This window comes from Canis lupus, chromosome 25 (assembly GCF_011100685.1).
Source record: "Canis lupus familiaris isolate Mischka breed German Shepherd chromosome 25, alternate assembly UU_Cfam_GSD_1.0, whole genome shotgun sequence".
Lineage (NCBI taxonomy): Eukaryota > Metazoa > Chordata > Mammalia > Carnivora > Canidae > Canis > Canis lupus.
The window spans coordinates 14,081,325-14,106,621 of NC_049246.1; the positions used below are offsets into that span (position 1 = coordinate 14,081,325).

Sequence of the window (25,297 nt, forward strand, 5' to 3'; positions counted from 1 at the left end):
GGAATCGTGGATTTGAAACCTCAGAAACTTCCCAGACGAAATCTGAAACTGGCCCCCATACAAGAAAGGCAAAGAGACACAGGAGGAGGAGGCAGACCTTGCAGATTGGGAGGCAGCAGGCCTCGTGAGCAAGAGAACCTACACACAAAGCTTGTTAGGACAAATAGATCCCTGCACCTGCCCAACAAATCTTCAGATTATGTAAAGGCCTCAATGCAGTCCCATCGGTGTACAGTGCAAATGTTCTCAACATCATGTCACTATCTCAAGGCGAGGTCCTTGGGGCACCTTCTGGGAGCAGGGAAGGCAAGTGGCAGCCATATTCCAAGGACAGGGGAGGAGGAGTGAGGAGCCCCTGAGTGCCCAGGCCCAGCTCACTGGTCCACCAGTGGTCGTGTCCTCCTGATGCCCCTTTTGCAACAATCATCAAATCTGGATTGCTGGAAGGGTCTTTCATCCCATCTGTACCACGGAGCTATACTACCTGCCTCACAGGACTATTACAATAATCAAACGGGTAATATATGTGAAGGTGCTCTGTATGCTATGAAAGCAAAGATTATTACTCCACTTCCTTCAATTCATTCTGAAACAAGTAGAATATCAGTCAATGAGTAAGTGAATTAATCAGCACAAAATTCTCCAGTATCTGAGAAGATGGTAGAAGATAGAATATTTGTTGATAAATGAATTCACTTACAGAATTCACTTACCATCTCATAGAAGAAGAAACTGAGTGCCAAAGTATCAAAGTAACTTGGCCGAGACCACAGAGTTAGACCATGACAAAATCCTGCATAGGCCAAAAAGACAGGATACAGAGGCCATGCATCTGGAGAAATGGAAGAAAAGAGAGTAAAATAAAGTAAAGGTTACTGTGTATTTAGGACACAGCTTCATAGAAGGTGAAGACTCCGTTATACCAACAGGCTAAATAAAGATGGAACAAAATGTTTGCTTCAACCTACACTGGGAAAAACTGGATCATACCTGCCTTTAGAAACAGCTGCAAATTTATGGAAAACTGGGGACAAAAGGTCCCAAGGGATAAAGGCATGCTTTCAGACAACGAGAAATAAACTGGATATCCTAACACTTCATAATTAAAGTACCGATTAATGTTATCACTTAATCTGGAATCTAGTTCCCACACTGCCCCCCAAGGTGGTCTACATTCTAAGCCACAAGGCAATCCCAAGCAGCAAAGATGTACAAGACCTCACATCACATTTCTGGGACACAGTCTGTGAGTACACACCATGAGTGTGCCTACTGTTTCATTCAAATGACTTTAATTCACATATGCCTCAATATTTATAACCTGAAAATCATAAAGAAAAACTAAAAGAAACCATTCAGAGATTAAATATTAAATAATATTAATAAAGTTGGTCATTCTGGAAGAACTATTGACAATTTATGCTTCTCCCTGGCAGTTTACGAAGTCTTGTGATATATCAAATGAAATAAATAATGACAGTAATGGTCTACAGCTAATGCTTCCAGAGGGGTTTCTAATCTCTTCATCTTGAGAGGAGTCCGGAAGAGTGATACAGACTCTAAAATTTCTGTAAAGGAGGTAAACACATAGACATGAAAGCTGCCCAGAATCAATGCACACTGTCTAGGCTTGCTGTTGATAGATGCTGGAACACAAGAGAATACCCACAAGGCTCTCACCTTCTAACTCATGCCAGAACTTCCAAGAGACTTTCATATAAAATCTAGAGATAAACTTATATAAAATAAATGGGGGTAGGGTGGGATGCAACAGCAGCACAAATAAACCCAATGACAGTGAGGGAAAAAAAACAAAAACAGTATTTTCCCATTTGCATGTTGCCAGTGCCCTTTCAGTCCTAACCCACAGGAAAGCTCTTGGCTTTAGTAGGACAAGAGCTGATAACTGTCATATAGTTCTCAGATGGTCCCAATTATTCATTTAACAAATATTTGTATTCTGCAAAAAACAAAAAACAAAACAAAACAAAAAAACAAACAAACAAACTCAATGAACAAAACCCAAACCCTATCTCATAGATCCTGCAATGTATTTGGGGGTGGGGGTGTAGATAACAAACACATACATATATAATATAGGCAATAAAGCAAAATAAAAGGTAAGGGCAGAGACAGTGACCAAGGAGTTCAAGTTCAAATGTAGGAAATGAGAAGTCCAGTGAGAAAAGCACACCCACAATGAAGAAAAGAGCAAGTGCAAAGGCCCAAGACAAGGACTTGTTTCCTGTATTTGAAAAACAGCAGCAAACGCAGTACATCTGGAGTGCAGGTCAAGACGGGGAGATTGGTAAGAGCAGGCCTAGGGTCTGGTCATGAGGACCCCTCCTCTGGTACATTTTACACTATATTCTAAGTAGGACTAGAAAACACCTTCCTATTCGAGCAGGAACATGATATGATCTTATTTTTTTTAAGATTTTATTTATTATTCATGAGAGACACAGAGAGAGAGGCAGAGACACAGGCAGAGGGAGAAGCTCCCATGGGGAGCCTGATGCAGGACTCGATTCCAGGACTGAGATCATGACCTGAGCTGAAGGCAGATGCTCAATTACTGAGCCACCCAGGCATCCCAGAACGTGGTATGATCTGATTCGATCATAGAAGGATGTCGGTCAGAGGATACGTGGCTGGGAAAGGGAGCGAGTCAGGAGACAAGTGCAGACTCCACTTGAATGATGCTGCCTTGGACAGAACTTTATCCTTAGTCGTAGAGATGGTGAGAAGTGGCTCTATTTGGGACAATATTTCTAAAGTAGAAACCACAGGACTTGAGGATGGGTTTGATGGGGGTGTGAGAGAGAGCAGTCAAAGAATGCTCCAAGAATTTGTGCCCCATAACTGGATAAATGGTGGTGCCATTTGTCAGGAAGGAGAGCACATGCAGAAGTGGGAAGCACTCCATTTAATATATACACAAGACTTCCAATGAGTTCATCATGTTCACGGGTAAACGTGACTATGAATAACATCCTGTGGTATAAGATCTATGATGGTGGAAATGTGAATCTACTGAAAAAGCTTATAAACTGTTACAGCTGCTATATTCTGTTTGCTTAGAGCATCAGCTTTCCCAGCAGCTGTCCATCTTGAGCATCTCCTTGATGTGCAGAAGCACCACACTCTTTTGCTTCTTCCCTGGCAAATTTCAAGTAGGTGCACTCTCCTGGTTAATTATTTATGCAGTACCTGCTTGCCACGACCCTGTGCCGCCAGGAGCTGATGAGATGGGACAACAGCTGGGTAGTGGCGAGGGCACAAAAGGAGGGAACAGACAAAAGGAACGAAGGGCAGCGCTCAGAACAAAAGGTACATTAGGTAATTAGCCACAAACCAGGCAATGAAATTCCGCACCATGTATGGTTCTGGGGCACGGAATTAGTATTACAACTAGGGTTATTAATATGTAGGAAGCCTTAGTTACCTAGATGGAAGCACTCGATTTATGGAAAAGAGGCATACATAAGATGATCCAGGGACTGGCAAGGACATTTCACATTATGTCCTTGGCCAAAGACCAGGCAGCTTCATCTCCTAAAACTTATTCTATTTAGCTCTAAAGTTTAATACAATTGATACTTCTGTTTAGAGACACAGTCCTTGTGATAAAAATCATAGAGTCAAGAGTCTCAGGTGCCAGTCGAGGTCTGGTTTGGTCTTTATGGGTCTCCGTTTCCCACTCTGAAACTGAAAGTCAGGCCCAGTGATCACCAAGGCTCCTCTGGTTCTAACCATCCATGGTTCCACTGGCTGCTGTGATCACCCCACATAGACAGCCCTGAACTCATCCTCTTGCTCACATCACTGTGTCAACAAGGAAGAGCCACCCGCTTTTAAAAAGATTTTTGATCAACTTGTGGGAAAATGATAAACTTCATCAGTGATCAAGGAAATACCAATTAAAATACACAGATATTGAGGAATAAAAACAGAGCATCCTTCAGGGACATGAAGAGACTTTATTCTGAAATGGTGACGAGTTCTTTGGTTAGTGAAGGACAAGGAAGACATTCCTAGGTGAGAAGTTTTTTAATCCAATCCTATCAGCCTCCATACCACTGCTGATTCTGGGCCAGTCACAGAACACTTCTGGGCTCCATTTCCTCAATTAAAAAAAAAAAAAAAAAAGAGTGAGTTGAACTCCATGCAAGTTTAGCTTAAATCAGAATCAGAAATAGTAACCAGGCTCACTTAATTTTGAACTGAGATTATCACATTACCAAATCAGTTTGTAAATCTTTTGAAAAATAAATCTGACTACAGGTGTAGAAGATATTCTCACAAGAACTATGTGATTGATGTACTCAAGTACTTCACATTAAATCAAGCATAAAGTTAGATTTTGTCTTCGCTTACTGAATGAACAAATAGATCCGTCTGACATTCTGAGGGTATACCCACGTTATGTCCTGCCCTAGCACTATGGGGGTCCAAGAGAGGACAGGCTGGTGGGTGACCGGTCAGCTCTGCTGGTCCCCTGGGGGTCTAGAGGCCTCATTCTCCAGACCTCTGGCTCCTTCTTGCTGGTATAACTAGATACACGACACCTGAAGTGGACCATCTCTGTCTTTTGCTCAAGTCCCAAGGCCTCAAGAAGCCATGGAGGCTGCTCTCACCTGGCCAGTAGTGAATATGCACAGTAAGAAGTTTGGGTCTTTGCTTCCCTTAAGTGGATTACTTTGGCACCTAATACATGTTGAGCACAGCCTGCGGCTGTGGAAGGCAGATGGTCTCTAAACAATCAAATCATGTCTCCATGGGAAATAAAGACATTGCTTGATAGATAGATCCTTTTAGCTACCAGTCCCCAAACATTGTGGCTTAAGCTATAGTTCTTGGATAGTAAACAGTTTCTTCATCTTCAGTATTGCTTTATGCATACTAACTGTCCTACAAGAGCTGTCAGGTAGACTACCGCCACCATGAAACAGCCCCGGCGCTACAGCCCTGAAGTTGTCCTTCCTCATGTTCCAAGCAGCTCCACCTGACCCACACCTGTACCTGCCCTGCAGGTGGCCATCTGTCTGTGGGAGGGGCACCCCCGCCCCCAACCCTGCTAATGTGCATTTTCGGTTTCCAAAGTTGCCTCTATTTTAAGCTTCCCAACATTCCCTGCAAATTTTGCTAAAAAAGGTATCTGTATGGTATTTTGGCCTAACCCAAGAAAAGAAAAAATTGCAGACAGACAAAAAGCGAATTTTATTTATATAGCATGAGGAGGACAAGAGTTTAGGTGGGAAGATTTAGAGTCCGTTTTATCCATTTGTTTTAAGTGCTGCAAAAGAGAAAGCAAAAGTCACCCAGAATCCCAGCATTTTGCAGAAATGTGATATGGGATATGATATGATACCAAAATGATATGAAATGATACCAAGCCTCCATCCTCATGCTGTACTCACAGCATCGTACCCCCTTCCAGGGCCTGCCCCACTTTACAGATGTGTGTATATACACAGGTGCATGTGTACAGACACATACATGCTTCTTTGACGTAAAATAGAATAATAGGGTAACTTTTTATTTTTTTAAAAGATTTTATTTATTCATGAGGGACACACAGAGAAAAAGGCAAAGACACAGGCAGAGAGAGAAGCAGGCTCCCTTCAGGAAGCACGATGTGGGACTCCATCCCAGAACACTGGAATCACGCCCTGCGCCAAAAGCAAACACTCAACCACTGAGCCACCCAGGCGCTGAGGTAACTCTTTTTAGCATCCTCACTGAGCCATAACTATAAAGCTACAACTTGAAACCTTATTATGTGGATACACATAATTTGTTAAATTAGTTTCTCCCCGGTCTCCTAACAATGGTAAAAGACATTTTTGCTGACAAATAGATGACACCTTCTGAGGGAGACAAGGACCATTAGCCCTGCTTTATGTGTCAGAAAACTAGGGCTGAAGTGGTTAAGTGACTTGTCAGAAGTCACAAATCACACGGCTGCACAGGGCACCGACATAAGATGCTCCCTGTTAATCCAGGCCTCCTCCTATAGTCCTGGCTCCTCTCACTAACCACTTGCCATGTGGAAACATGCATCTGACATTTTCCTTCCAACCAGGACTCCTCATCAGCTGCATCAGGGAAAACCTCAGTCTTTGCAAAAACAGTCTCCCTCCTTAAAATGTATGAGTAGTATGAAGCCAGTAAGAGGATTTTTTTTTAATTTATAAGCTTGACAGCATTATAAAGAAGCCCCTGTTTTTGGTTAACATTGTCCTAATGGACAGCGCTGATGACAAATGGTAAGGGAATAATCTAGCTCAGGCGGTCGGGAGCCCAGAACACCAGGAAGATAGTCACTAGAAGAACCAGGGATGTTAAGAACAGAGCAGAACTGGCTGAGCCTTGCAGGATCATGGGTGTATATATGAGAGTGCTAACAGCAAGAACAAGGATAATGATCAAAGGAGTGATCATGAAACCTTGGAACAGCTGCAAGTCCAGAAGGAAGCCAAAGCCAGTTCAGGAAACTTCCCAAAGTGGAATTCCTGGAATGGTGTTAGGTCAGTGGACGCCAAGGGGAAGGGCCTGCAGTATGGCCCATTGGTGGTAAAACACTTCTCGTCTTTACTGCAAGGCTGAGCAGAACACATGACCCTCACACAGTGTCTTCTTCACAAGGGGTAGTAAAAATCTATGTGTTATTTAGTAAATACACAGTGATGTATTTAAGAGTATAAAGGAATATGATGTATGCAACTTCCTCTCAAATTGTTTAGAAAAATATTGTGTGTGGGACGCCTGGGTGGCTCAGTGGTTGTGAGCGTCTGCCTTCAGCTCAGGCCAGATCCTGGGGTTTGTGATCGACTCCTGGATTGGGTTCCCTGTAGGGAGCCTGCTCCTCCCTCTGCCTATGTCTCTGCCTCTGTCTGTGTCTCTCATGAATAAATAAAACCTTTTAAAAAAAAATAAAAATATGTGTATTTATGTGTACAGATGCATATATATATATATGCCCATAATATATACATAGATAGGCTGAGAAAATGAATACATAAACTGTTAAAAGTTGGTGAACATGAATAAAGCATTCTGAATTCCCTGCACCATTCTTGCAAAACACACACACACACACACACACACACATACACACAAGATAATCTATGTTTTGATTTAACATGATCTGCTCCACCTAGGTATTAAGACTTTACATCATTTAAAATTAATTTATTTCTCTAGCAAACACTCTCTGAGGGCCCAGTAGGTGCCTTATGGTGTGTAGATCATTGAGGATACAAATAAGAACAAGATACACTCTTTGAGTTCAGGTAAGTTAAAATCCAATGGGAGAGACAGGTATATAAGTGAAAATACATGACAGTGACTTTGACTTCTGCATAGAAACAGACAACAGTGCAGCAGGACTTTTAGGAAGAGTTAAATCCTTTCTGACAAGACAAAGAGAAACAGCTCCACAGAGGAAATAGCATTTGACCAAGGTCTTGAACACAAACGTGAATTCAATAACCAGAAACTGGAAGGAGAAACCTACCCTTCAGCCCTGTCTGTATAAATCCACTCACCCTTGTAAGCGTTGTGCCTGATTTTCGAAGCCAGGAGTGTTTGTGTTGTGAACTTAACCACGGCAGCAGGAGCCACCCGCAAGACTGACTACACTTCGTATTTCATTAATTTTGGAAAAGCACTGTGCTAATGGGGTCAGCCTCTTTGGCCATTTAGAGTCAGAAAGTGCCCTAACCTCTGTGACTTGCTGTAAAAATAACCAGGTGTCAGCACAATATGAAAATTCTATTATCTCTACTGGCAAAACCTAAGAGCCTATCACTCTTCCTTTTTTTTTTTTTTTAAGATTTTTATTTATTTATTCATGAGAGACACACAGAGAGAGGGAGAGACACAGGCAGAGGGAGAAGCAGGCTCAATGCAGGGAGCCTGATGCAGGACTCAATCCTGGGTCTCCGGGATCACGCCCTGAGCCAAAGGCAGGCGCTCAACCACTGAGCCACCCAGGCATCCCCCTATAGCATCCTAACCGTCAGGCAATACATCCTGTTTTGTGGCCATATGTTAGTGGGGGTTTTTTTCTACTTTTTCCATCTTTTTCCCTGGTTATCCTAGCTGATTCAAAGGCAATACCACATTTGACCCAAATTTCATGGGGCCTGGCTTAGTGCTTTGTCTCTTTGAAGGTCATGATTCTTCCTTAAAAGAACCTGAAATAAAACCTGATCATTCTTTTGAGTCACTTTTTCCATGTACTCTTCCAGGTTATCAATTTTACCATCTCTGTCCCAGTTCAGCTTACCTATTTGCTATGGCATTTGGATTCTTTAATCTTAGATTCTGAGCCCCGGGTGTCCAAGATCTTATCTTTTTGTTTTACGTTGTCATGCTTCATAAAAATCATGCTGAGAGTGATATACAAATGTCCATAACCATCTCCTTCCTCCCTGAAAGGAAATGAAGCCCCAGCAAATTCCTTTTCTTTAAATAGACACAATAGACATTATTACCAAGCCTACAGACTTTAAGTCAATACTTCAGTAGACAGAGCCTATCATGGCAGAAAAGGGATGAAAGCCAACCTGCTGGGCTAGCCAGTAGTGACGTTTCCAGAAACTGTTTACATAAAAAGAGAGCTTTACAGGAAGATCAAAATAGAAAAGGGCATATATTATACCAGTAGAGTCTAGGAGCAGAAAAATAAAGAAGAAAGAGTTTTGAATAACAATTCCATGAGCTGGTCTGTGAATCTGCAAACTATAACTGAGGGTACTAAAATCCAGCATCAAGATGATGCTTTATTTCTCCAAGTGTTGTTATAATTCTTTGCATGTTTGCAGAAAACCCATTAATTCTATATTTGAGCCGCTCCATTTGCAATAGTCCAAGAGAATCACAGTATCGTTCTGCATTTATAATCAGAAATTAAAATTATTAGATGTAAAATTATTTTCCTTGAACTATCAAAGCAAGGAGCCATGCAGGCTGTCCCAAAACATAAGAGATAGGAGGATTCCCTAATTAAACAGTCTTTTAAAATAAGGCCAAGATTATTTTGGGAGAGACAAGAGCTTAAGGTAATGGCTTAGTCTAGATAACCCATAAGTAGAAGTCATTAATAAGACACTAATATACTTTTTAAATTTTTTATTTAAATTTAATTTAATTAACATATACTATATTATTAGTTTCAGAGGTAGTGATTCTTCAGTTGCATGTAACACCCAGCGCTCCTTCTATCAAGTGCCCTCCTTAATGCCTATCACCCATTACCCCATCCCTCCACCCACCACCCCTCCAGTGACCCTGTTTGTTTCCTATGATTAAGAGTCTCTGGTGGTTTGCTTCCCTCTGTTTTCATCTTATTTTATTTTTCCTTCTCTTGCCCAAGGTTCATCTGTTTTATCTCTTAAATTCCTGCACAGCAAAGGAAACAGTCAACAAAACTAAAAGGCAGCCTATGGAGTAGAAGAAGATATTTGCAAATGCCTCTTTAGATAAAGGGCTAGTATCCAAAATCTACAAAGAACTCTTCAAACTCAACACCCAAAAAAACAAAAAATCCAGTCAAGAAATGGGTAGAAGACATGAATAGACACTGCTCCAAAGGAAGATATACAAATGGCCAACAGACACATGAAAAAATGCTCCACATCTCTCACCATCAGGAAAATACAGATCAAAACCATAATGAGATACCTCATTCATACCTCACACTGGGCAGAATGGCTAAAATTAACAACTCAAGACATCAACAGTATACTTTGAAAATTTTTACCTGCTATTCTACAAACCTAGTACCGAGTAGATATCCACTGACTGCAGACTAGGAAAAAATGTCTTTTACCAAGATTACATAGCACATGGTGATCCTGTCACAGGAAACAGCATCTTCACAGCAAGCATCTCCAGAGCCCCCTATCCTGTCCCATTAGCACACCAGAGGGCAGGGCCAACTTATTCTGGGAACTTGATCAACCATTTTAACACCAGAGAAGAGAGGGCCCTCTCTGACTCCAGTGGGAGTATCTTTGGCCACAAGAGACACGAGCTCTACAACAGTCAAATTAGACAAGTTACACCAATTGTGTGACAGCAAAACCAGAGTGCATCCAGGCCAGCTCACGTCATCTGCTGCAACAGCTCATCTCCTGGAACAGAGGCCACAAAGTGGCAGCGTGGTACCCAACAGCAGCAGAAACAAAGGTGGGATCTGAGCAGCCAACACGGAAAGCAGGGCCGAGGAGGGAGGAGTCTGAATGGGGGAGGCAGGAGTGGGAATGAGTTCCAGGCATTCTGCTCGTGGGCACTCAGAGCCTGAAACCAGGGAGAACTGTGCCAGGCTGCTACGAAGGTAGGATGATATGGCCCTCCAGTTAACAGGAAATTCACCTGTCCATTCAAACAGGATTTGAAAAATCCAAAAATTTCATAATGGGTGGAGCTTTAAAGGGATGAAGCTTTTCTCCAGGAGTGACTATCAAATTGAGGATCCAGAAGACACTGACTCCCTCAATGTCCCTCTCTCCTTCACTTCTCACTCTGGGCCTCGAGGCAGCTTGAGGGAGCTCAGAAGGGTCTGAAAAAGAAGCTGAGATACTACTTAGCCATAAAAAGAAATGAGCTATCAGGCCATGGAAAAGACATGCTGAACTTTACACACATATCACTAAATGAAAGAAGCCAATCTGAAAAGGCTGCACGATGTCTTAATCCAACTATATGACATTCTGGAACAGGTAAGACTGCAGAGAATAAAAACATGGGTGGGTACCAGGGTTGGGAGGCGGGAGGAATGAATAGGAAGCACACAGGGATTTTAGGGCAGGGACACTATTTTTTTTAAGATTTCATTTACTTATTCATGAAAAACACAGAGAGAGAGAGAGAGAGAGGCAGAGACACAGGCAGAGGGAGAAGCAGGCTTCCTGTGGAGAGCCCAATGTGGGACTCGATCCCAGGACCCCGGGATTATGACCTGAGCCAAAGGCCAATGCTTAACCACTGAGTCACCCAGGCGTCTCCTGGGACACTACTCTTTTTCTTTTTTTTAAAATTTTTATTTATTTATGATAGTCACACAGAGAGAGAGAGAGGCAGGGACACAGGCAGAGGGAGAAGCAGGCTCCATGCACCGGGAGCCTGACGTGAGATTCGATCCCGGGTCTCCAGGATCGCGCCCTGGGCCAAAGGCAGGCGCCAAACCGCTGCACCACCCAGGGATCCCCCTGGGACACTATTCTATTGATACCATAATGGGAGATATATATCACTACATGTTTGTCAAAATCCACAGAATGTACACCACAAAGAACCCTAATGTAACTAACCTGGGGACTTTGGCCAAATACTCAGGTGTCAGTGCTGGGTCACTGACTGTAAAACACATACTACTATGGTGTAAGAGGTTGATGGTGGGGATGGCTGGGCAGGGGCTGGGGCAAGGAACTCTATACTGGTGACCAATTTTGTTGTAAACTTGAAAAATAAAGTCTACTGACAGAGATAGAGAAGTGGGATCGGGCCAGATCCAGAGCCCAGAGAATACAGGAAAAGGTTATGCAGACAGCTGGAGGGAAGAGAGACTGGTGTGGTTAATGTTAGCTGGGCCAACTACAAACCATGTAGTCAAAGTGTTCCTTGCCGTATTGATTTTTGAAAACTGTTTTATATAAGAGTAACTCCTCTCGACTGAATGGCATTGAGAGAGGATTAGTCTATGCCCCTCGACTCAAGCCATTCCACACGGCATGCTTTTGTGGTTCCCACAGGTCAGAGACCCTGCCTATGGTCGCCCCACAGCACTGGCATGATGCCGTCCACCAAATATGTATCCACATTATTTGCAGAAGGAGAGACAGCCAATTTTCTTGGAAACCCACCTGGAGCCTCCCAGGGGTTGCAAAGGCAGGAAGCCTTCCCAAACATCCTCTTTGATTTCAATCTGCTTTCTTCAAGCCTTTTGGTTGTTTTTGGTTGTTCCCTGCTGTGAAATTTCTTAAGATCTGCTTATTATTTTCCTCTTAATGCACCTGTCTGTTCCTCCCCTGAATCAAATCATCCACACTTTCCAATCCCACACCCATTTCCCTGGACCTCAATATGAGGTAGAGGTGAAGGTAAAGATGCCTTTTCCCTCACTCCTCACTAACTTCATGGGATATTTGGAGTACAAGTTGCTGACTCAGATGACATTTCGGTATTACCATCACTAGCTCTAATTGCATTTTCCAAAACAGGCAAAGTTGGAAGAGTCTGGTTCCTTAAATTTGTTCCTCATTAGGTGGACTTTAACACTTAATAATGAGTAAGGGTCCTTACAGGAAACACAAAAGTCAACTAGCCTTCTACTCGAGCATCGGGGCACAGGGGAGAGAAGCAAAGCCCTGAGGCCTTGGCCTGCCCCAGACAGCACAGCTTCCCTCCTTCCCTGCGGCCCACGTGCCGTATAGCATCTTATGAGCTGAACGTCAGTGATGGTTATTTATCTATGGTCTGTTACTTCAATGAAGAAGTAACATGTTTATGTCCTGTTTATGCACCTGTTTATGTCCCCTTTTTCCAAGACCAAGCTGAGGTGAAGAAAGGACACGCAAGGCAGTTCATAAGATACCTGAAGGAGCGTAAGAGTAAAGTCTGCCTTCCAGTGGTTAAGAGGCTTGACAAAGAGTACTGGGGAACGAACGTGCAAGCTATAGTGATGGCTCTGGAGTTGGAAAATGGGTTACACAAGCTCCTGCAAGACCTGCAGAACTTGGCTTCTCAGAAGAATGAAACTGATCTCTTAGAATTCCTGAAAAGGTTCGTGGGTAAACAGAAGAGGAACATAAAATATCTGGAATACCAGCATAGCTATCAGAAGGAATTAGAAAGGCTGACTTCGAAGGAAGGCATCTCGGAACAGTTTGGTGAAGCATCAGGCAGTCAGGCTTAACATCTGAAGGCAACACAGCAAGTCTTCCATCGTAGTAGTTTCCAAAAGCAGCTACTTGAAAATCTGGATCTCTATTTGTTTTTTTGTTTTGTTTTGTTTTGTTTTTTCTTTTTTTTTTTTTTTTTTTTTTTTTTTTTGGATCTCTATTTGACAGAAGACTGCTCTACTTTCATTCCCGCACCTTCCTCTTAGGGCATCTCTGCTAAATGGGGACTCTTTCCAGGTGTTTACGTTTCATAGGGGACCTCAGATCTAAAAGAATGATGAGATGAACCATAGTCTCTCCTCTACCCACACCTACCACCTGATCATGACATCAGCCATGTCTGGACATCAGGGCTCCCCAAAGCTTCTGGGGAAGAAGATTATTTGTTACCTCCTTACACAAGGACCAGTTCCTAAACCACCAGGGTGCAACCAGACAAATAAAGCCTGCAAGAAAGAGCCAGAAAATGCCAGAAGAGAAAGATATCATGGACTTCTCACCACACACTGTCTTGCAATTACTTGAGGATGTATGATTTCCAGAGAGTTCCAGGTAGCAGAAACTAATTTAAGTCTCCCCATAAAGACAGATTTGGCCAAGTCCTAAGATGAAAAGACTCAGCTCTGAAGAAGAGAGGAAACCAGCTGCACCCACTCTGCTTACTGATAGTACGTCTGTAGGTACTAACTAGAGACAGAGTCTGGGGTTAATGAAAAGCAGAAAAGTGCTACCTTCAACTTTCAGGACAGTCTGACCACCCCAATCAGAGGAAACTCCCTTCACTCATTCTCTCATTTGCTTAACAAAGGTTTATCATGAGTCTGCTATATCCCAGAATGTGTAGCCTTACACATTATCCTTTGCAAAGTCCGGTTTCCTATCTCACTGAGACCAATTTGTCTGAAGTAGTCTAGAAACAATTCCAGAAACCTTGCATCAGAATTCAAAGACATTCTTCTTTTTATCTAAGAAGACTGCCCAGAAAGGATCCCAAGGTTTTTTCTTGTAAATTACCCTTTAAATTATCTCACCAACAGGCGCCTGGGTAGCTCAGCGAGTTAAGCATCGGACTCATGGTTTCAGCTCAGGTCAAGATCTTGGGGTCGTGAGATCGAACCCCACATCAGGCTCCATTGCTAGCTGTAGAGCCTACTTAGAAGTCTCTCCCTCTCCCTCCACCTCCACCCCACTTGCACACATACTCCCTCTCCCCCCAAAAAATAAAAGTAAACAATCACACAAAAAAAAATATCATGCAGTCAGGATTATGGGACATCAATTATCTTCTAAAGTTATCAATTTCCCCACTTTGATTAGATTTAAAGATAGCAGCTTTTCTGTAGCGAAACTGAATTGACAGAATGTTAGCATTACACTTGAGACACTCTTCTGTGGTTCTGAATTCAACCCAGTCACGGGGTCTATAAGGGCCCTTACAGATCTCTGCTACCAGGCAAATGGTCCCTTCTCAATAATGCCATCGCTTTGGCCACAATCTGGCAGCAGGAGTAACAGGCTGAGACCAATCAAGAGGGTGCCTCTGCCTGTGGCATGACCTTCTGAGAGGCACGACTACCTGGCAGCCTGAAAACACAACCCCTGTTATAGCCACTGCTTAGATGGAGGCATTAGCCATACAGCAGCATTGTTAAAATAAAAATATCTTACCTGGAGGATATAACACAGTTTCTAGGAAGGGGGACAAAACCGTCTCATCAACTCCATAACCTAGAATCTGACCATCCAAGGATGAAATGGGTGCAGAGCAGAGAGATGGATTTGGAAAGGCAGAAGGGGATTCCAAGCACGGGCTCAGCTCAAACCACCTGGAGAAATTCAACTTTCCTCTCCAGGCTAGACTCAAACTTTGCCTCCTCCGAGAGGCCATCCCTGACCTTTGTGTGCTCCCAGGCCTCCTAGCAGGTTCCCACTGAAGTATGTGCTTGGTCTCCTTAGAGGATTCGTCACATTGCCCTCACGGGGCAAAAGTCCCATTTTGTTCATCTTTGAATCCTTAGCGCTAATCACCACCAGGCACACAGATCCTTAAAATACTTTTTGTTGAAGGAGAGAATGAATGAATGAATGAATGAATGAATGAGTCATGACCCAATAGGCCAGGAGCCGGCTGAGAGAAGCTAGGGCAAAAAAGAAGCTAGGTCAGGGGAATCAGAGTGTGGCTAAAGGACAGAGGGAAGGAAGGCTGTGTACCTGTATCTAACTCATCTTTTCAGTTTCCCCAGAATCTTCCCCACACAGAATGTGCACTTGGAAGTACACGTAGCTACCAAACCTAAAAAATACAACAAAACAGTGCACAGAACATTATATCCTGAGTCTGTTTTAGTATATGATGTTTAGGATTCTGTCCATGTATTCAAAACTCATGATCCAGAAGGTGTGGCCCTGAACCAGCCCTATCTGTGGGCATGCCAGGCTCTCCAGGAAAAAGCGGTGCAATGTGAGGCCTGGGCAGGGCCTCAGTGCAGAGAGTCCCACTCAGACCCCAAAGGCCCGGGGGAGCAGCTCAAGAGTGGGGTGTGCAGGGATGGGAAGCAGAGGCTGCGGGCTGCCAGAGCTCTGAGCTAAGGGGACCTTCTGGAAGAAAGCTCAGAAGTGGGCTGAGGGAGAATGAAAGAGGCACACGGATTTTACGAAGGTCTGTATTCTAACTTGGCCTACAAGACATGACCAGTCTTGTGTGGCAGGCAGCGCTCCTCTTTGAGACTCCATTTTCTGTACTTTGACTCATTTTTCAACAGCTTCTTCTCCGCCCCCCCCCCGCCCCCCGGAAAGTGAGTTTCTGAAAGCTCTGGCTATGCTGGGCCGCTGGCTTCTCCCCTCTCCCCGGCCCCTGAGCCCCGCTATCCAGCTCCACACAGCAGCTCCCCTCATGGCCTCCGGGCCTCGGGCGGCGGAAACCAACCTTCTCGGCCCCTGTCTTCCTCGGCCCTGGCCGCACCCGGCCCTGCTGACTGCTCCCCTCCGGAGCATCCCTCCCTGTGCCTCTGGGAGACCACACCGCCGCTTTCCCTCAACGTCCCTGGTCACTTCTCTGCGCATTTATAGCTTTCTCCTCCCTTGCCTGTTCCTGCCATGCTGTGGTTCAGGAAAGTTCTCTCCGGGACACATTTTTGTCACCTCCCAGGGGCTCCTCATCTTTCGCTGAAGCCGCAGGTCCCATGAGCACCAGTCAATGACGTGCATCTGTCACATCCCAGGGCCACATGCTCAGATCCAACTGCCCACTGGACACCTGCCCTTTATTGTCTCAAAGCCACGTCAAACCAATGTGGCCAACAAACAAAAGCACTTATCTCTCCCCTCCCCTATTCCTCATCCACCCAGTTGCCCAACAAGGAGGCTGAGCAACACGCTGGCCTTTCTTTCTCCCTCAGTGTCACCTTCCGTCAAGTTTCCCCCGTGAGAGCCACCTCCCTCACCCTTTCTGCCACCCTCCTGCGTTCCCCTCCACTCTTCTCCCATCGATGTTTCTTTGGTAATCACTCTCCTCTCCAAGCCACTCTCCACGGCGAAACCGGAGTCAAAGCTCTCTAGTGCAGATCTCACTGCAGCACTTCAGAATGCTGGAGAGGACTCTCCACCATCTTGTCATGAAGTTCAAATTACTTAACAAGGCCAGGCTTTCCAGCACATTCTGTCTCCCTTCTCCAGTGCCAGCCAGTGTGGAATGCCCCATGCCCTCCTTGCAGGCTTCAGTCCTCTCCTGGCTTCTGCCCACACAGTCCCCTTTGCCCCAAACACCCTGACGCCCCCAGCACCCTTGTATGCATGACTCAGACTTCATTTGGTCCCGGACACCGCTCCCTCCAGGAAGCCTTCTCTGTCTTCCTGGTCTGGGGTTGGGGGGGTGGCAGTTCGCATGTGTTCTACCTTCCCTGTGGTAATCTTTCCCACTGTTCCAGAAAAGCCTATCTACCTGTCTGTGTCTTCCACTGGGCCAGAAGTTCACCACACCCACCCCCGCCCCCACCCCGCCCCAGTCAGGACATTACCGGCACCTAACTCAGTGCCTTGCACATTCCAAGTAACCAGTAAACAAACATTCAAACAGATGGATAAATAAATGGATTCCTTTCAGCAGCCCCCCCCCCATCCCTCATGCTGTTAGGATGTCTTACCTGTGACAAATAAAGCACACTGATAACTTTCATGCCGATGAGAGCAATCATACCACAGGATTTTTCTTGACCAACTCAATTTCAAGCTCTCCACTCTTCTAAACCCTTAAACTTCAAAGTGTGGCTGCAACTAGCAACCAAATGAATCAAATCAGGAGACCATACTCAATTCAAAAGAAATCGAGGCGAGAAAAAAACAATTTCCAGACCCACGTTCCTATTGGGTTCTGGGGAAATGTGGTTGCCACACATACAGAGCTAGCTCTCCAATCTCTCTGTACAAAAAAGGCTGGCTCGGACTGAAAACTCTGGATGCAGAGTAGCTGAAAACTTATTTGAGATCACCCAGTGAGTTCCTGGCAAAGGTAGAGATAGAATTTACAAACCAGCCTGAATTCTGTTTAGAGGTTTCTGCCCATATATTCTCTCATGCAACTGATGCTCTACTTTCATAGCTGCATTCAACCAGTGTCTTCTACTCAATATTACCAGCCAAGATGGACCACTCCACAGAGCAAGAACCAGCTCACCAAGGAAGCCCCTCTATTGTCCTTCTAACTGGTGCCCAGCCTGATTCAGTTACACCCTCCTGAAAGGCAAAGAAAATATGAGATTAGACCATAAACCACATGCTTGCTGGGACAAAGACCCAGGACCCAGCACCATAGCAAAGCAGCACAGAAAAAAGGCTATTTTTATTTTTTAAATTACTTTATTTATTTATTTGAGAGAGAGTACACAAGAGAGGGCACAAGCAGGGCAGAGGGGCAGAAGGGGAGGAAGAAGCAGGCTCCCCACTGAGCAGGACTCCAGGATCATGACCTGAGCTGAAAGCAGATGCTTAACCAACTGAGCCACTCTGGCGCCCCAGAAAAGCTATTTTTAAAGGACACTTTTAAGTTAATCCTGTCCTGGGGCACCTGGCTGGCTCAGTTGGAAGAGCATGCAAGTCTTGGTCTCAGGGTCATGATTTTGAGCCCTACAGTGGGTGCAGGAATTACTTAAATAAAACTTTTAAATATATATATTATATTTAAATACATATATTAAATATAACATATATGCATATATATATATATGTAAGATATATATATTTTAGAGAAAGATATCAATCCTGTCCTTTCGCCCATGCAGAAAGACACACTGACTGTCACATACAGAGGACCAGTGGCCATGAAGGCCAGTTTGTGGCTGATATACCTTGCCCTCATATCCACCCCCAACCAAAAAGCACTTATCTTTGTCACTCACAATCTAGCCTAAACTGTATTCATCACTAAATAAAGAACAGCTGGAAGCAAGAGAATAGCAATGAAAAAGTGGTTATTTTGGGAGAATAAAGCTTTTGGCTGCCACTTAGAGAAAACAAGAGCCCTCTTATGACATCTTGAGCAAGCGTTTATTAATAATATTGCTTCTGGTCCTTCATTTTATAGCTTGATAAATAAGAGCATTTGCTATAGGGCACCAGGCTGAACATTTTTGAGAAAGTGCCACTTCCATGACAGCATGATGCCACTGATCTGGACTTCCTATTTTTAACGCATCCAATACCAAAAAAAAAAAAAAAAGATATTTTTCATTTGTATCATACTTAACCATTTTAAAGAGCTTTTGCAGGGCACCTGGGTGGCTCAGTCAGTTAAGCATCTGACTCAATTTCCACTCAGGTTATGATCTCAGAGTCATGAGATCAAGCCCCGAGTCAGGCTCCATGTTTATTGGGAGTCTCTTGAGACCCTCTCTCTCCCTCTCTCTCCACTCCTTCCCCTGCTCACACACTCTAAAAAATATAAATCCTTAAAAATAAAAAGCACTTTTGCATATATTTTTCGTTTTATCCTCACTACTCTGGAATATCAGAAGGCCAAGAACACAACCAAATTTTGCCATGAAAACACTGAGTCTCAGAGAAGTGGTGGGCCCGGAGCAATTTCCCAGCTGAGCAGCACACTCACTATATGCCCAATTCATCTTTGTATGAACCCAAAGTGCTTGGCAGTTGTTTAATGAATGAATCAAAGTTAACAATTAATGATAGCTAAGGATTTGCCTAATAAGAAGAAAACACTAAATAAAACCTGCCCAGTATTGAGCTGGGCAGTCACAGAACCGATGTGTTCAGGGTTGCTATGTGTAATACAACACTACTGTTGTTAAAATATGGAAATGTTCCCATACCAACAGTAAAATGCCACCATCCCAACCTCCTGAGGGGGCCTCTGAGCCCTGGTCTCCTCTGACACTCTCGGGACCCCAGGGCCACCCCATGGACCAGGACTGCAAGATAAGTGCCTGCCAAAATGCAGGCCTCCAGGATGCATCTCCACTGGAAGACAGGATCTTGTGCTGACCAGCAGGGCGTCTGCTGTTTTGTTAATCGGTTCAAATATCACCCCTTTGCGTTACTGAACAGAACCAGGATAAATGTTCATGATGATAATCCGGAGTCATCCAGACAGAGTCCAGTGGTGTTCAGAAACCATTCATTAAGGAAATAAAGGAATGCAGAATTCATTTTGGAAAGTGTTCTCCTAACATGACTAAAAAAAATTAAGGATTGGCATTTGGAGGGATAAGTTTTCATTACCTGGGTAAGTCGTTCCTGTGGACCACTCCTGTGGAGACCAATCACTCTGTTCCTCAGAAGAGCCATAAATCAGGGGGGATCTTACACACCAGTGATTCTCCAAGTGGGTCACAGACCACCACCAGCAGCAGCAGCATCACCTGGGATTTGTTAGAAATATAACTTCTTAACCCTACCCCAGACCTGCCGAATCAGAACTTTTTGTGGGGGAGGGAGCAGCCATGTGCATTTCGACAAACTCCCAAGTGATTCTGGTGCCTGCTTCAGTTTGAGGATCACTGCTCATCCCCAGCAGTCCCCATCCTTGGCCGTATGTCAGATCCCCCAGGGAGCCCATCAAAAGTGCAGATTAACTACCCAGCTTCCATCTCCTGGGACTGTGACTCAGCCAGTCTTCAAACTGGCATTTGGAGGACTCCTGGTGGCTCAGTGGTTGAGCATCTGCCTCAGCTCAGGTCGTGACCCTGGGTCCTGGGATCAAGTCCCACATCGGGCTCCCCACAGACAGCCTGCTTCTCCCTCTGGCTATGTCTCTGCCTCTCTTTGTGTCTCTCATGAATAAATAAAAATCTTAAAAAAGAAATTGGCATTTGGTGGTCACTGCTGTAAACTGCAGCAAACTTTTCAAGCAGAGGTAAAGACTTCTAAAGTAATGATATCTTATTATACATATTTATACAAATCCACAGAGCCTTAGGCGTATAATGTCTGTCCCCTGCCTTCTTTCCACATTCATTACTTCAGTTACATGAGGACACTTTATAATAGTATCACTTTCTCTTGCGAAGTTTTCTTGATCTCTCCCACTCCCGGCAGAATGAACACTCTTCTCTTCCCTGTCACCCCTCAAAATCACACATATCTTTTAATAAAATTTATCACATTGTATGGAAAGTACTCTAGAAAGATCTTCCTCCTCTTGTTCTCGAGAACAACTCAATTGTTCTTGACTTGAACAAGTCAATTTAAATTGGTATTTCCACAGCTTTCAGCACAGGGCTTTCGGTCAATGATGTTTACTGAGCATCTACCAAGCACCAGGGACACAACGGTGAGGCAGAGGAGACACAGGCTGTTCTCGTGGACCTACGGCCTGTAGTGGTGGCAATCAGAAATCCTACACATGGAGTGGCTAATTATAAAGAAAATTCCAGCAGGTTATAAAAAAGATTCCGGATTGTTATGGATTGAAATGTCTGTGTCCCCCCAGTATCCATATCCTGAAGCCCTACCTTCCATTACAATGGTATTTGAAAGTGAGACCTTTGGGGTGATTAGGTTTAAGGAGGTCTTAAGGATGGTGCTTTTGTGATAGGACTAGTATCCTTATAAGAAGAGGAAGAGGGGGCATAGGGTAGAAGGGGGATAAGGTGAAGGGGGGTGTGAATTTAAAAGAAAGACCGGAGCTCGCTCTCTCTCCACCTATGTAAAGACACTGCAAGAAGACAGTTGTCTGCCAATCAAGAAGCAGATCCTCACTGGAGAACCAAGTCAGTCAGTACCAAGTACCTTGATCTTGGACTTCTCAGCTCCCAGAACTGAGAGAAATACATACCTATTGCACTTCATCCATCCAATCTATGATATTTTGTTATAGCAGTCCAAACTGAAGAATGAATACCAGTGAAGAGAGATATTGATTCCCAGAAGTGCAATATTATAAGTTGCTAGTCCGAGGAGTGCTGGGTGGTGCTGTCGGTCGAGCATCCACCTCTTGGGTTTCAGCTCAGGTCGTGATCTCAGGCTCATGATCTGGAGCTGTGCATAGGGCTCCATGCTCAGCCAGGAGGTCTGCTCAAGACTCTCTCACCCCCTCTCCCTCGGCCCCTCCCCCGTGCATGAGCAATTTCTCTCTTCCTAAAATAAATAAATAAATCTTTTTTAAAAAATAAGCTGCCAGTCCTAAAGTGTGAGCCATGAGTTGAGCCAAGGAGAAGTGAGGACCCCCCCTTCTCCAATGCCCAATCAGGAAATTGCAATCATCCTGAACGGCAGCAAAGCAAGCAGGTTGAAAGGTCCCTGTGCATCTCTGGATTTCTACCACCTGTCCAGAGAGGTTGGCGCTTTAAGACTCGGGGAAAAAAAAAGTATCAGGATGTTAGTGGTGTTGGAATCCTTTAGCAGATTTCAGGAAGGTCCTATAAGCAACAGACAAGCTTTTTTCTCAGTTTCCTGGTCTGAAAGTAGAAAGGAAAGGAAATGCACACTTGCTAGAAGCAGGCTTTCCAACGATAGCTGGGGCTCAGTGTTAAAAACCATGGTAATATTACTACTGTTAGGAGTTAGTGGGACAGTTAGGTAGTCAAGGCCAGGGTCCCCAACAAGAAAATATGGAGTCAGGAGGGCTAAGATCAAACAGCACTGACATCCTGTTTTGCAGCTCAGACAGGGCCCACCAGCATTCTGTTTTGCAGCCTTTGCAGAAATGAGTTCTGTAAAACATCCCAAAATAAAGCAATTAACCACAAAGTATTTGTCACTATCACAAGTTAGGGGCAGTTAAGACATAAGCCCCCCAGATGTCAGCTCCAGAAGACCATCTGAATATAAATATTAACCTTAAAGCTAGACAAATGCGTGGTCAAAGCCCTGATTGGCAGGCACGACTCAGCACACCCTGGTTGCTTAAGATTGTTCCGAAAAAGAGCTCATAAAAACCCCTAAACTTAGAAACTCCAAGGGCAATCTTCTTAGGTCCCCTCTGTCCCGGGGAGCTTTGTACTATTGATCAATGGTTCTGCTTTGCTGCCCACCAATCTTCATCTGGTCTACTTCTTCATTCTTTGAAGCAGCATGACCAAGAACCACAGGCACGAAAAGATTAGAAATCCTGCGCTAGTATGAACACGAAGACATTAATGCATCTGAGAGCACTCACACTGTCACAGGCTATCTGAGGTCAAGGACACATTAGCTCACGTTACTAGATGTCCAGGCCAAGACAGAAGCCACAGAGCCAAGGGTGAGGATGACAAGCGGAACCCTGTGGCCTTCCTCTAAAAGAGAGATTCCCTCAGGCTGGAGATAAGATTTTTGGCTTTGGTACCTAGCTTCTGGGGTGGACACACTGTGGAGGGGACCAGTGGTCTACTGAGAGGTGGCTCGAAGAAATGTCAAGCCTATGAAGCCTAGATCTTACCTGTGTCATCACCTGGCCAGCAACTGGTCTGTGCAATCTCCTGCTTTCTGCTGACCTGCTTCCACCTGGGTCTGCCCCTCAGGCTGCTGGGGGCTGGGGTGGGGGCAGGGGCACAGGGTAAGCCTGCTGCAGGTCGGTCAGACTTGCAGTCTTCTTTTGTCTTGCCTTTTTCAGTTTTCTTTTTTCTTTTGTTCCTTTATATTTCTTTTCTTTTCTTTTCTTTCTTTCTTTTTTTTTTTTTTTTTTTTTGGCTTTTGTTTTCTATTGTAACATAAAACACAGATACCAAAAACCACACAAAGCAAATGGATGGCTTAGTGACTTATCTGAAAGCAACGCCCTTGTTGATGTCTGCCTGAAGTCCAGTTCCCTACATCATCACAAATTTCTAATGAGCTAGGAGCCCCCATCCCCCAGACTGTCCCCCCTTCTCTCAAGCCTACTTGTGGCCAGATTAGGCCATGACTAATCACAGTGCAGAGGACACACCCACCCACCTGCAGCCCAGAAAGGAGACCCAGAAAACCAAAACCACCCACACTAGAATCTTTCCAACCTGTTAAGATATAACTTACAAAGTGATGACAACTATACTGATCACTTGCTGAACTAGTTGACAACAACCAAAACAATAAAAGCAGTTATTTATGGAGTAACTACCAAAAGCCAGGTGCTGTGCAGATAGCCTAGTTGCTCTCACTGATCTTGAGACAGTATTCACATGTTTTAAGTTGGTGGCCTGAGTGTGAAAAGTTTCATAGTTTTCCCAAGGTCTCATGACCAGACTCTGGGATCTCAGGCTCAGTCCGCCAGATATGGAAGCTTAGACTCTTCCTGTTTAACTCCACTGCCTTGCTAGTGAAGGGCAGCAGAATACGCCACCCCAGAATATGCCTTGTTGGCATAAGAATTATTTTGAGTTGATTATTTTGAGAAACTGCAGAGACAGGAAAATCTCTGAAAACAGAATAGCAGTGACCCTTTTGGAAGGGAAACTTACATTAGAAATTGGGTGGTGCCAGGAAGAGAGCTACCACCAGAAATAACTTCATCACCTGAGGGGTAACCTCTGTTTGTCAAATATTTCCTCTTCTCACCTTCCTGTGAACTGGCTCCCCTCTTTGAAGCCCTAGATCTTTCCTTAGTTTAGGAACTAGTCATCTGGCTGCCTTCTGAGTCTCCCATCTCTGTGGACTTCCTGTGTACACATGCACATGTAATTAAAATTCATTATTTACTTCTGTTATTTGATCTTTTATCACAAGGGGAGGAACCTAAAAGGGTGGAGGGGAAATTATTTTCTTGTAGATGAGATTTTTCTTTGAAAAAAAAAAATTGGTTGATTTGAGAGACAGAGAGAATGTGAACAGAGGAAGTGGCAGAGGCAGAGCGATAGAAGCAGACTGTGCTGAGCATGGAGCCCAACATGGGGCTTGATCTCATGACCTTGAGATCATGACCCTGAGATCACGATCCAAGCCAAAATCAAGAGTTGAACGCTCAAGCAACTGAGACATCCAGGCACTCCAAGATGAGACTTTTATTTTTATTTTTTCAAGATGAGATTTTTAATAAATGTGTACTGAGCACCTATTGTAGTCAGGGCCCATACAAAATGTAATGAATCCCAGATGAACTCCTTCAAGATGATGAAGTCAAACAGCAAGCTCAAAACGTATCAGATAAAGACAAACACATGATTTCACTTACATGTGGAATCTAAAACACAAACAAACAAACAAAAAAAACAGAAACAGACTCCTAAAAGCAGAGAACTGATGGTTGCCAGAGGGTTGAGGATGGGTGAAATAGATCAAGGGGATTAAGAGGTACAAATTTCCAGTTACAAAATAAATTAAGTCATGAGATGAAAAGTACAGCATGGGGAATACAGACCATTGTATTGCAACAACATCGTATGGTGACAGATGGTGACTACACTTATCATGGTGAGCACTGAGTAATGTACGGAATTACTGAATCAATATGTTGTACACATGAAACTAATATATATCAACCATGTTCCAATTTAAAAAAACTGAAGAAAACAAATGACCCAATTTAAAAATGGGCCAAAAATCTAAAAAGACACCCCAGCAAATAAGGTATATGGATGACAAATAAGCCTATGAAAAGATGCTTAATATCATTTGTCATTAGAAAAACGCAAGTCAAATGCACAAGGAGGTACCACTGCTCACCTACTGGAATGGCTCAAGTCAACAACAAAACCGAGTACAACAGGAACTCTCACTGCTGGTGGAAATGCAAAATGCTAATACCAGTCACACTGGAAGACAGTTTGGCAGTTTCTGATCATGGGAAAACAACAGACAAACTCAAATAGAAGGACACTGTATAAAATAACTAATTAGTACTCTTCAAACGTGCTAAGGTCATTACAAAATAAGGAAAGACAGGGAATCCCTGGGTCACTCAGCAGTTTAGCGCCGCCTTCAGCCCAAGGCGTGATCCTGGAGTCCCGGGATCGAGACCCACATCAGGCTCCCTGCAT

The 25,297-nt window shown here is 44.1% G+C and overlaps 1 protein-coding gene and 1 long non-coding RNA gene across 15 annotated transcripts in view; both read right to left on the reverse strand.

Moving 5' to 3' along the window:
- ATP8A2 (ATPase phospholipid transporting 8A2) overlaps positions 1–25,297 on the reverse strand; it is a 574,503-nt gene that overhangs the window by 525,980 nt on the left and 23,226 nt on the right. For 6 of the 14 annotated variants that reach the window (XM_038573456.1, XM_038573453.1, XM_038573448.1 and 3 more), the window contains 2 exons: positions 19,644–19,783; positions 17,584–17,642 (listed from right to left, as the gene is read on the reverse strand). The exons of 5 other annotated variants lie outside the window; for them this stretch is intronic. The gene's annotated coding sequence lies outside the window, so the exon portion shown is untranslated. The remainder of the gene's footprint in view (positions 1–17,583; positions 17,643–19,643; positions 19,784–25,297) is intronic. 3 more of the 14 variants (XM_038573457.1, XM_038573449.1, XM_038573450.1) reach the window with 2 other exon arrangements.
- LOC119865915 lies at positions 3,961–15,205 on the reverse strand. The gene is made up of 3 exons (XR_005378452.1): positions 15,123–15,205; positions 8,294–8,438; positions 3,961–4,124 (listed from the first exon to the last, which is right to left on the reverse strand). It is a non-coding gene; the product is annotated as an uncharacterized LOC119865915 (long non-coding RNA).